Consider the following 13478-nt stretch of genomic DNA (forward strand, 5'->3'; position numbering starts at 1 on the left):
GTAGCCTGCGCTGCTTTCGAATCCTTTAGCACATTTTTGGACTGGGCCCTACGGCTCAGAACAGAGTCGGTGGGCGTGTCACATTATCTCGATGATTTTATCCTGGCGGCGGATAGCAGACTGCGGTGCTCCGCCCTCCTGGAGGCTTTCACGGCCCTAGCAGGGGAGCTGGGGGTACCACTGACCGCTGACAAAACGGAGGGCCCAGCCACGTCCATGGTCTATTTGGGTATAGAGCTAGACACTGTGGCCCAGACTTCTAGGCTGCCAGCTGAAAAGCTCAAGGCGCTCAAAGCAATGATTCAGCAATTGTTGCCCCTGAAGAAGATCACCCTAAGGCAAATTCAATCCCTTTTAGGCCACTTAAATTTTGCTTGTAGGGTTGTGGCTCCGGGTCGTCCATTTTGTAACCGCCTAGCCAGGTTGGCGGCAGGTCTTAAGGCACCACAACATAGAGTGCGACTCTCAAAAGAAGTCAAAGCCGATCTGGGGATTTGGCTGCAATTCCTAGATAAATACAACGGGATATCCTTATGGCAGGATTCCATGGCCTTGAGTACTGACTTCCAAGTTCAGTCTGATGCGGCTGGGTCGTTGGGTTTCGGGGTTTACTTTCGGGGTCAGTGGTGTGCCAGAAAATGGCCGCCTGACTGGCAGGGACAACCCATCACGCGGGACCTTACATTTTTGGAATTTTTCCCAATACTGGTGGCGGTACATCTCTGGGCAGAACATTTCCGTAACCACAGGGTTTGTTTCAATACCGACAATCAAGCAGTGGTAGCGGTCCTCTCTAGACAGTCCGCGCGATCCGCCAGGGTGGGAAACCTGTTACGGTCCTTTGTGCTCCTGTGCCTCGAAAACAATATATACTTCTCGGCTAAATTCGTACCTGGCACTAATAATGACATCGCGGATGCTCTATCTCGTTTTCAGATGGAGCGCTTCCGCTCGTTAGCGCCGGATGCGGAGCAATCATCAATGCCTTTCCCGGAGCATCTCTGGAACTATGGGAATGTGAAGTAATCAAGGGAGTATTCGGTGCTGTGGCCCCCTCCACGATGCGATCTTACAAGAAGGCTTGGGCTGATTTTCTTAAGTTTCGCAGTAGCATACCTGGTTCGAGGCCCTTGGCCACTCCTTCGACCAGGGAGATTCTCCGCTACTTGGCTCACCTGAAGGGGTTAGGCAGGGCCCCTAGGACACTTAACATCCAGTCGGCAGGGATTTCTTATTTCTGTAAAGCCTTTTTCGCAACTGACCCGTGTGCGGCTTTTATTGTACGTAAATCCTTAGAGGGATGGCGCAGACAGCACCCCTCCAGTGTAGATAGGAGGCGTCCTATAACTTATGACATCCTGTCCCAGATGCACAAAGCATTACGTTCAATTTGCTGGTCTAAGTACGAAGCACGTCTATTCTCAGCCGCTTTCTCCATAGCCTTTTTCGGTGCATTACGCATAGGGGAGGTGGTCTGTGAAGGAGTGGCCGCCCCAGCCCAGAGGGGAATTTTATTAAGTGATCTCACCCTCTCCGAGACTGACCTAATCGTTCATGTTCGCAACTCAAAGACAGATCAGCGGGGAAAAGGGGCCCTTCTCCGGCTTCCAGCAGCGCAGGACAAGGGTCCTTGTCCAGTGAGGGATACGAGGCGCTTTCTATATGTAAGACCCCAAAACCCTGGCCCCTTCCTGATCCATGCGGATGGATCCTGTTTGGCCAGGCACCAATTCACTCGGGTCTTGCGCATGGCTTTGGCGGCATGCGGTCTACCCGCAGCCGAGTTCGCAGCACACTCTTTTCGGATCGGAGCGGCCACCACCGCAGTACAGTTGGGGCTCACCACGGAGAGGATAAAGGAATTGGGGAGATGGAAGTCCAATGCTTACAAAACCTATGTCAGAAATAATCTATGACTAGAATTGGTAACCCTGACCCTGGTTTCCCTGTTTGTTTGCCTTTCAGGATCTAAGAGGGTGCGCATTTGGTTGGTAGGCCACAGCATAGTGCACTGGGCCAAGAATCGTGCCATGAGGACAGGGCTGGACCTCAACTTAAAATTACCTTCAAACGTAGAGCTGGCATGGATAGCGCGAAGAGGGATGCGCTGGAGTGAATTTAAACCAGCAGTGATGGCGAGAGCGGCTGCTGAGGGGCCGCCCGATGCGATTGTGATTCAGTTAGGGGAGAACGACCTCCCTTATCGTAAGGGCATTGATCTGAGATGGAACATTTTTGACGACCTGTCCGGTCTGATGGCAACATACCCAAACATCACAGTATTATGGTCCTCGTTGCTTGAAAGGAGGACGTGGAGAGACTGCGTGAGCCCAGTAGGAGTTAATAAAGCAAGGAAAGTTTTGGAGCGGGCAGTGAGACGTAGAGTGGCGGCACTGGGCGGGTGCATTGTGGGGCACCCTAGCATACAGTTTTGCAATGAGGCCCTCTACAGGTGTGATGGCGTGCATCTGTCTGATGCAGGAAATGATATATGGCTGGGAGACATCATAGCAGGGATTAAGGGTTGGTTACAGGCCTGAAGGTATTGGCGGCGAGCTCCGCTCGAGTGGCGGTTAGGCATTGGCAGGGGTCAATTGTTATGCAAATGGACGGGGGGAAGGAAATGCCATCACCTTCCCCCAAGGAAAAGGGTAGTCCGGTAGAGGACTCCGGGGGCATTGCCTTGTCCGAGACCTAGTAAGGTAAGGGCCACCGGCATGCCCACGAGCGGTGACACCCGTGGGGTCCTAGTTGGCGTACTTCAACAGGACACCCACGGTTAGTGTTCAACCCTTCCCGGTCACCATGCCGGGTAGTTGATAGGAGCCAATGCCTAAGGCCAATACCTTCAATTCTGTAATCAATAAAGTTGTGGCCATTTACGCCCATTAACCTTAAATAACGTGTCCTGTGTCTTCATTTCTTATGGGGGAGGGAACTTGCCACGCAAAGCCATTTCTGAGCCTTGGGGAAGAGAGGGGGTTGCGGGCTGGCCCCTCCCACATGCGTGGGGGCTGGATTTCAGCCCCCGCGAGATCCAGGGAATCCCCGGGCGTGCCTGCCCCCCCTGCCTGCCAATCGGCGGGCCAGGGAGGCGTGGCCTAATACTATTTAAGGCCAGGCACGCCTCGGGTCCGCCCTCTTCACTCCTCGGCAGCCGAGAGGTTTTCCCATCCCACCCACCCTCAGGTTAGGCAGGCTTGACCTTGCTATGGACTTCGGTTGGTCGCCGCAAGGGGCCTGGTAGGAATTTTTCCAAGTTGGCAAATTTCCAGCCTTTTGGTTTTTTCGCCTACCTCGTAGCAAACGTCACAACTTTCACGGTATTTGGCGGTTAGGCATTGGCAGGGGTCAATTGTTATGCAAATGGACGGGGGGAAGGAAATGCCATCACCTTCCCCCAAGGAAAAGGGTAGTCCGGTAGAGGACTCCGGGGGCATTGCCTTGTCCGAGACCTAGTAAGGTAAGGGCCACCGGCATGCCCACGAGCGGTGACACCCGTGGGGTCCTAGTTGGCGTACTTCAACAGGACACCCACGGTTAGTGTTCAACCCTTCCCGGTCACCATGCCGGGTAGTTGATAGGAGCCAATGCCTAAGGCCAATACCTTCAATTCTGTAATCAATAAAGTTGTGGCCATTTACGCCCATTAACCTTAAATAACGTGTCCTGTGTCTTCATTTCTTATGGGGGAGGGAACTTGCCACGCAACTTAAATTTGCTTCTGATTTCACCATGAAGTCATACATAGAGATATCAAGCAATGGTAAAGAAAACAATTTTTTATACATGCAGTGGGTTTAGCATTTAACAGAAGGTTTGATTCAAGTTCAAATTATTTTGTTTATCATGCCTGTCAGGTGCTGGTGTGGTTGCTCGAGATCAAACAGGCAAGACTCCAACCTGCCTTTTCCAGGCTTTATTATTAGTGCAAACTATTTACAGTGAAGAGAGTCGCAAGTTCATGTCTGGCTCAGTCGCTAGCAGAATCTGGGAGTGGGCAGTCCTTGTACCTCCCCCAGCATAACAGTCGTGTGACCCCCAACCTTCTCCTCCCCTCCTTGCACCGAAACCTACTGCGCAGAGTGGGCACTGGCAAAGGGGTACTTCCCTTCTCTCCGGCTTGCTCAGCCTCGACGTTGAGGCTCTCCCTAGCATCCCCTGGTCCCACCACCTCCTCTCCGCTGGAGGTGGGGATTTCCTCCTCGCTGGAGGAGAAGCTGTTCACAAGATCTTCGGAGATTCCCTATAACACAACTGCCCTTCCCCCTCTCGCCTCTGACCTGATGGCAGTTCCTTGACAATGCCCTTTCTTAAAAAAAGAAAAGGGAAAGCCAAACAACTGTAGTTCAAGCTGAAGTCAAAATCAGAATAAATTGCACAGCAGACATGTACCAGAGGCAGCAAAGGTGCCCCAGTCTCTGTTAAATACTTCCTCCAGTTAACAGTGAAACTCTATGAACAAATGCTGATACCCAGCTAACAAAGCATCAAAGTAACCATTAGGTTAGGCAGTTGTAGACCTTCCAAGTATTCCTGTTTTCCAGGCACAGTCCTGATTTACAGAAGCCATCCCGGTTTCTGTTTTGATCCCAGAATTTCCTGCTTTTCCTTAGGACGTCCCTATTTTCAACAGAAAATGTTGGAGGGTATGGTAGGATGCCTCCATTTTTATTGGAGAAATGTTGGAGGGTATTGAGTTATCCAATGTCCAAACCAAGGAGATATGCAAACCCATTAGAAGACACCTGAAAGCAGTCCTATATAGGGAAGTTTTAAAATGTTTAATGTTTTATTATGTTTTTACATATGTTGGAAGCTGCCTAGAGTAGCTGGGACAAGCCAGTCAGATGGGTGAGGTACAACAACAACAACAACAACAACAACAACAACAACAACAACAACCCTATTTTCATCAGAGACATATTGGAGGGTATGCAGCTGTATGAGGAGGGGATAAGTACCACTTCTTTATTCCTTTGTCAAAGCATGTTAGTAAGCCTCAGCTCAAGTTTAATGTTTCAGTTTTAGGCTCATTTTTAAAACCAGTTAAAAACTAGCTCACTTAGGTAGAGGAGTTAGAGGCTGAGGCCTTCAAGGACATGACAGAGGCATCAGGCAACAGCTTATTTGTTGTTGTGGAGGAGGAGAATGTCAGAGAAGGAAATGATTTGTTTACAAAGGGCCCCTGTGGAACAAACAGATATCCTCTCACACTGAGCATACTCCTCTGAGAGCAGGTAGTTGGCAATTGATAATTAGAGTCATAGATAGCTGGGTTTGTGATGGGTCTGCAGATCGCACAGTGATTTGCCTGCCTGGTGCATCATCTTAGACAGCCTGGACAGACAGGGCTAGGGAGGAGTCAGTGGTTGTGATGCAAATAGAGTGCTCTGCAATGCAACAGATGTAGAGCCAAGGACATCTTAGAAAGATAAAGATTCAGAGAACCAATGTGGCATAATGGCTGCCATGTTGGATAGCCAGAGGAAACAATGCCATGAAGATCTCCAAATGACCAAAGTCTCTCTCTCTCACACCTCACAGGGTTATTTGACTCTAGGATATTGCTTGGGCTCCTTAGAAGAAGCTTGAGATATAAATATGATTTTAAAAATCAGCACAGTATTTGGAAGTGACTTGCAAATCATAGTAACATGACAAAGTGATACATCAAGAGGCATCAACGGTGTATATATTTATCACACAAGAGCATATGTTGTGCTGCGCAATAATCTTACTGAGATTTCATAATGTTTACTATGGATGAAAAGTTGCAGTGCTGAATCATTTCTAACAGAGTAGGCAGCATACAATCACTGAATAAGGTGATGGTCTTTTTGTTTTTGAGAATGGGCTTGCTCCACTACAGACAGATTTAAGAATGGTACATGTGCCATGTTTGTCTTCCTGCCTAAGAATGTGTGACACTACACGATAAAATACAGCCAAGGTGAGAACGTGAAGTCTGTGATCCCACACATATTTATTTCATATTCTGATCCACATATAAGGTCAGGAATGGTGAATTAGGTTGCTTCACTTTAAAATGTGGGCTGAACAAATTTCTCCTCCATTCCTCTATCAACATTATTTTCATTTCCCATAAAATCCCAACAGATGTTTCAGGCAAGCAGAACCCTCAAAATTCCTCTCCTATTTCAAATGGGTGAAACTTGAGAGCAATTCTATGTCAAACAATATGTCAACAATGAAAGCCAACCGGCATGAAGGAGAACTTGCAATCTGTGTGTACAGGTGGCCATTGTTAATCAAAGTTCTGCTAAAAATATTTCAGAGAGTGGCTTTCATTTATATATTATTCTGGGAGGAGTGGTAGTGGAAGAATCATATCTGCTCTTCAGAATTGCTTAGTGTGAGAGCCCTCTCTAAAACCTCTATGGCTAGAAAATAACAAATTATAGAAACGAGATCAGAATCTGTTAGAAAATCTCACCCAAAGAGTGCAAGTCAAGCTTTTTAATGTAAAGACTGGTCCTGGGTGATTCATCAACAACTCCCTTTGACCAACATAAGATATGGCTGCTTAGAGTGGGAGGGAGCTGGAGTGAGTTAGTACTCTGTGCTATGACATCTGTCACAGCAGGTCACCAGACTGATACATCTGCATTTAAGCTTCTTTTAAGGTACTGTAATAATGGGAAAATTGTTGCCCTGAATGAAGTAAGTACCAGAATAATCATCCATCAAGAAGCTGTACATCAATTTTGTGTATAGCCTCATGTGTCAGTGAGCATTTCATCCCCAATTAAAAACACCACTGGCGCAGAGCAAGTGAGACATGCAGAGAAAAGGGGTCATGAGCACTTAACCTTCCACATAGTAACCCATGTCTTAGCCATTGACAATTTCATTAGACACAACGTCTCTGGCAGGGGTAGAGTTACTTATATGTGTAATTAAAACTTGGCATGTCCTCTTTCAAAGAACTCTAAACCTCTACATTTTCCGGTAGCAATCTGGAGTGCTTGTAGCAAGCAAGTGCTAGGAAATGTGAGACAGGGAGAGGAAAGAGAGAGATTTATTCATCCCATCTGAGGTTAACCTCCACATTCATCTCTCTGGTCATTCGGACAAATGGCACACATATTTCATCTGGCCAGTGCCACTTCAGCCAATCATCCTCAAAGGCAGGGAGCTGGATTTCTGGATATCCAGATGTTGTTGGACTACAGCTTTCATCACCCCTGACCATTGGTCATGCATGCTGAGGCTGATGGGAGTTGTAGTATAACAGCAGGTTTCTCACCCTGCCAAAAGGCAATAGCCCAAGTTTCTTCTGCACGCCCACAGAACAAGAATCAAAGCAAGCTTTATTATCACCGTTTCACAAATTGTTGGAGAATCACACAAACACACACAACCTTTTTAAATATTCAGTGAATTTCACTGCCCCTAAATAGTGTGGAGAATTACCAAAACAAATTACAAACACATGACACTATTACTAGGTAAGGGGATATATTAGATGTTCCTGTTGACTGTTTCCCAAAAAGTTGGAGAAATCTTCTAGCAAAGTCAGGGGTGGGGTGGGTGGGGAGTGCAGAAATTTTGCAATGCTTGTCAAAATGCCAGAGTCACTCATGGGGGCAGCCATCTTTTTTAAAATAAAATGTCCACGTATTGGGGTGGGGGAGGTAGCTGAACAATTTCCATACAATGGAAAGATACTGCCTATTTTGATATACAGTCACTCGTCATGGTGTCCTGTTACACCAGAAGCAATTTAGTCATGCTGGCCACATGACCCAGAAAGCTGTCTGTGGACAAACTCCAGCTCCCTTGGCCTGAAAGTGAGATGAGTGCCGCAACCCCATAGTCACTTTTGACTGGACTTAACCATCCAGGGCTCATTCACATTTTACCTTTAATGGGGATTATTTAGTACAAGGCTTAAAATATTTACACATTTAAAAGAGGCAGCCACCTCATAACTTATTTTTCATCATCATCATCATCACCATCAAAACAGACAGATATTTTAGGAATTTAAGGATTTTTCCTCAGCAAATCCACTGATAAGTAAAGCAATATTGAGCTGGTTTGGGAGGAAATGAATCCATCTCAGGATGGAAATACAGTGGTACCTTGGTTTACAAACTTAATTCATTCTGGAAGTCCGTTCTTAAACTGAAACTGTTCTTAAACCAAGGCACACTTTCCCTAATGAGGCCTCCCACTGCTGATGCCCTTCCACTGTTCAGATTCCGTTCTTAGACCGAGGTAAAGTTCTCAAACTGGGACACTACTTCCAGTTGTGCGGAGTTCATAAACTGAATACAGTGGTACCTCTGGTTGCGAACTTAATTCGTTCTGGAGGTCCGTTCCTAACCTGAAACTGTTCTTAACCTGAAGTACCACTTTAGCTAATGGGGCCTCCAGCTGCCACCGTGCCACTGCCGTGCAATTTCTGTTCTCATCCTGAGGTAAAGTTTTTAACCTGAGGTACTACTTCCGGGTTAGGGACGCAGGTGGCGCTGTGGGTTAAAGCCTCAGCGCCTAGGGCTTGCCGATCGAAAGGTCGGCGGTTCGAATCCCTGCGGCGGGGTGCGCTCCTGCTGCTCGGTCCCAGCGCCTGCCAACCTAGCAGTTCGAAAGCACCTCCGGGTGCAAGTAGATAAATAGGGACCGCTTACCAGCGGGAAGGTAAACGGCGTTTCCGTGTGCGGCTCTGGCTCTGGCTCTGGCTCTGGCCAGAGCAGCGATGTCACGCTGGCCACGTGACCCGGAAGTGTCTCCAGACAGCGCTGGCCCCTGGCCTCTTAAGTGAGATGGGCGCACAACCCCAGAGTCTGTCAAGACTGGCCCGTACGGGCAGGGGTACCTTTACCTTTACCTTTACCTTTACTACTTCCGGGTTAGCGGAGTCTGTAACCCGAAGTGTTTGTAACCTGAGCTACCACTGTAGTTCGTAAACAGGGCTGTTCTTAAACTGAGGTACCACTGTAACCATCTATCCCTAGTCATAGACCAATGAGCAAACATGATACAGGCATTGCTGGCATGCCCTGTCATCACCCAGTTTTGAATCTTGCTTGGACTATTTCTTTTTCCCTCCAGGGCTTCTGCTGCATAAAGAAAATCTGCCATTGTTTTCTGTCTTCTGCCTCTACTTCAGCGTTCTTTTAAAGGATGACTTAAGAAATGGCATTTAGTATCAAAAGTCATTAGAAGAATCTTCTGAGCATGCTGTCAATAAAACGACTTAGCAAAATGAAAGATGAAATCACACTACTGATCCCAAACAACACAACAGCTAGTTATGGCTCTAATCATTATGTCACTACCTGAGACATAATCACCCAGGAGGAGAAAAACTAAAGAGTAATCGGCAAAGAAAATCCAGATAATACCAGCAAAGCTGAAACAAATGAGGCTTTTCAAATCCCCAAATCAATATATGACAGACACACCTCTGGGCCACAAAGTAAGTTTTGGGCAGTGAAGATATTTAAACTCTTCCCAGCTGAAATGCAACACCAATCCAGGTCAGACTATGTAGCATGAACTCTGCTGATGGACACATGGTTGAGGAGTTTGTGGTGGGAGTTTTTTCTTTGTCCCCTTGGGCGGATTTCAGCAGAACATTAAAAAAATGAGGTGAACATGAAACAATCCAGATTTAGTCAGCAGGCATTCCATTCTCTGTGGATCAATCCTTTTCTTGACAGCCTGATTTATTGAACGTGACCTCTGTGACCAAATGGACCATGACATTGTCAACTGATGTTTTCAATGCTATCAAACCCACTTCTTCATACCAGTTTAGTGCACACAACAAATATTATTTATTTATTTATTTATTTATACATACCCCGCCTATCTGCCTGGGTTTCCCAGCCACTCTGGGCGGCTCCCAATAGAATATTAAAAACACAATAAAACATCAAACATTAAAAACTTCCCTAAACAGGGTTGCCTTCAGATGTCTTCTAAAAGTCAGAGTTTTATCCAGCAAATCGAATGTGATTTCCCTGTCCTCTTCCCTCTCTGCATACCCCAAAAATCTGGGTCCTCCAACTCTCTGGAGATTTTCAGGGTGCGTAGGAAGTTGCAGGGGAGGAGGGGAAAGTCCCATAGTACCAATGGAAGTCTGTTGCACAAGCAGGCCAGCAGTATACTCTGTTCTTTTCTGTTTTGGCTCCTCCTAAATCTAACTGAAAGAGGAGGTGCCTCTTCTTTCTGAGAGGTAGCTGGGACCGGCAGAACATCGACCTCTGGAAAGGCAGAGCTACTCCCAGTATCTGGTGGTACAGAAGTGGGTTGTGCAACACACATTGTGGAAGTGACACAGAGGGGTTCTGAGAGCTGTGGAGAGAGAGGTGGGTCCCACTGCTGAGATGGATGAGATAAAATAGCAGGTTGAGGGAATCCCCACACCTGGATCCTATTAGGATGCCTCCATCCCAGCAGAGGTCCCTACATCCTATGTCCTCAGCAAACCCTCTATCTGTATCATTCAGACGTGGCCTGTAGGCCCTCCAGATGCTTGAATCCACCTCCCATCTGCCACTGCCAACATGACCAAAGGTCAGGGTGGGAGGGAGTTGTAGTCCAACCATACCTTGAGGTCCATTATTTACATAAACAATCCTCATTTGCATGTCGATTCAACCTCAGTGAACAGACTGCAGCAACCACTGTGTTTCTGTTTGCATTTGGTTGTTGCTTCATTGGCCATAGGCTTTTCTGTTTTTTCAGAGCTCACCATTTTTCCCTTGCTGAAACATCATTATTAACAAGTTCCCCATTTCAGTTGTTGCAGCAGGATGAAAATAAGCATATTTTTGTCCGTGTTTCATTAAGTTATGCTGCAACCAATATGCAATGCCTTGATGCGGTTTGAAAGGTGAACAGATGGGGTTTTATTTTTAGCTCCCATTAGCACAACCCATCAAACACTCATTTGCCTGATGTACAATCATATTATAACTTACTACTTAGGTTTTTAAACATGGCTTTCCCTGGTCTGGGGGTTCTGAAATGGCAGACGAGAAGCAAGTGATTACAATCACAATGGTCAGTTTATCACTGAAAACTGATTATTGTAAGCAACTGAAAGATCTTTGGTGTGATCAAATGCACTACAAGGGTACTCCCTAGTGAGCTGATTAATTTTCGGGTCAATGTTCTTCATTTATTTTTAAGTATTTTAAGATATTATATGCCTTATTGGGTTGGGAAAGGTTGTTTGTTTGTTTGCTTGTTCGTTGTGGCTGAGGGGAAGAAATCTGTTTTGAGATCAAAATGTGACAGCAGATATATTACAGAGAATAATCATCAATTAAAATGTACCCCTAGAATTGTTTGCCTTGAGGAAGCTGCTATTCTTCCTCTCTTTCCCATGTGTCAGAATTTGGAGGAAGGAGGAGCCATCACTGAGGAAGTTCATCATTCAAAAACACTCACAAACTATGTTACTGGTCATGCTGATTGGAGCTGATGGGAGTTAGAGTCCACCAATATCTGGAAGGCTACAGGTTTCCTACTTTTTAAACACGATGATATTGTGAATGCTTGTCTGTAAAGGGATGGAGAGAAGATATTTATCAAAGTGTCAAAGTAAGGTTCCACCAGTTTCTAAAGAGTATGCACACAAAAGCTTATACCAAGAACAAACTTAGTTGGTATCTATGGTGCTACTGGACAATTTTTTTATATATTTCGAGTACAAAGGAGGACATGCAAACTTCTAATACCTAATTGATATATCCTTCAGTTCTCACAGCATTCCTCATACTTATCGAACTGCATCTCCACATGCATCACCTTACAGTTTTTTCTTCATTATTAAGAAGCATATTTCCAGAGTGACTTTCTGACAAGGTAACAGAGCAAATCAATGAACCTGGAGTGTGCACAATTCAACAGTATTGCTTGTGAACTTATTCCATTGAAATAAATGCAAGCAGACCCTCCAAGTGTCGCTAATTTCCAGGGACAGTCCCAGATTTCCAGAAGCCGTCCCAGTTTCTGATTTGATCCTAGAATGTCCCACTTTTCCTTCCCTATTTTCATCTGAGAAATATTGGAGGGTATGGAGCCAAGGAGATAAGTAACTACAGTGGTACCTCAGGTTAAGTACTTAATTCGTTCCAGAGGTCCGTACTTAATCTGAAACTGTTCTTAACCTGAAGCACCACTTTAGCTAATGGGGCCTCCTGCTGCTGCCATGCCACCGGAGCCCGATTTCTGTTCTCATCCTGAAGCAAAGTTCTTAACCTGAAGCACTATTTCTGGGTTAGCGGAGTCTGTAACCTGAAGCGTATGTAACCTGAAGCGTATGTAACCCGAGGTACCACTGTATATAACCTTTAGAAGATATCTGAAGGCAGCGCTGTATAGAGAAGTTCTTTTTTTGATGTTTAATGTTTATTATGTTTTTATATATGTTGGAAGTAGCTCAGAGTGGCTGGGGCAACCCAGTTAGATGGGTGGGGTATAAACAATAAAAAAAATATTCTTACTACTACCTCTACTACTACTATGGTATAAAGGTAAAGGGACCCCTGACCATTAGGTCCAGTTGTGGCCGACTCTGGGGTTGCAGCGCTCATCTCGCTTTATTGGCCGAGGGAACCGGTGTACAGCTTCCGGGTCATGTGGCCAGCATGACTAAGCTGCTTCTGGCGAACCAGAGCAGTGTACGGAAACGCCGTTTACCTTCCCGCTGGAGTGGTACCTATTTATCTACTTGCACTTTGACGTGCTTTTGAACTGCTAGGTTGGCAGGAGCAGGGACCGAGCAACGGGAACTCACACCGTCGCGGGGATTCGAACCGCCAACCTTCTGATTGGCAAGTCTTAGGCTCTGTGGTTTAACCCACAGCACCACCCGCGTCCCTTCACTACTATTGTAGCACCCTGCTTGTGGTTAACGCTTAGCTGGAATGAAATATTCAACGCAGCAATAGAGAAATTAAAATAATAATTTATTTGTCAGACAAATAAATGATAGGCACAGTGGTATATGGTTACCAAAGCTCTGCCCACTCCAGCCCTGATGGCCAGCACTTATATTTCCTCAGCCCAGCCCCCTTGCTCCTCCTTTGGCTGCCTCTGTCCAATCAGCCTGGTTGAAATTCCTATTGGCTGTTTGCTAGAACCAATCATAAAAGATACACCCATTTCCTATTACCTTTTATGGGAGACAAAGAGCTATATTTCCTTCTATCCATAAATGGCAGACAAGTAGCCATATATCTTACATTTGCCTCGACAAGGCACCTTAATTACCAGATCACCTTTTGCCCCTGTTGCCCCTGCATTCCAAAACAAATAGCTAAAACAATGGCTCATGGTATTAAATTCTATCTAAACAGAGATCTTGGGTTCACATTCTCACACACCATCAATGAAATAAGAATCTAACATAAGAATCTAACATTTCTTACTTTCTAAATCCTTTGCATAATTACATTAAGCCAACAAATCTCATACATAACATAGATAGCTTT

At 45.8% G+C, this 13478-nt stretch overlaps 1 protein-coding gene across 2 annotated transcripts in view; it reads right to left on the reverse strand.

Moving 5' to 3' along the window:
* Positions 1–13478, reverse strand: part of LOC307218622 (uncharacterized protein) — a 487058-nt gene that overhangs the window by 322372 nt on the left and 151208 nt on the right. The gene's annotated exons all lie outside the window — the stretch shown is intronic.

This window comes from Podarcis cretensis (genome assembly GCF_951804945.1).
Source record: "Podarcis cretensis genome assembly, chromosome: 1".
NCBI lineage: Eukaryota > Metazoa > Chordata > Lepidosauria > Squamata > Lacertidae > Podarcis > Podarcis cretensis.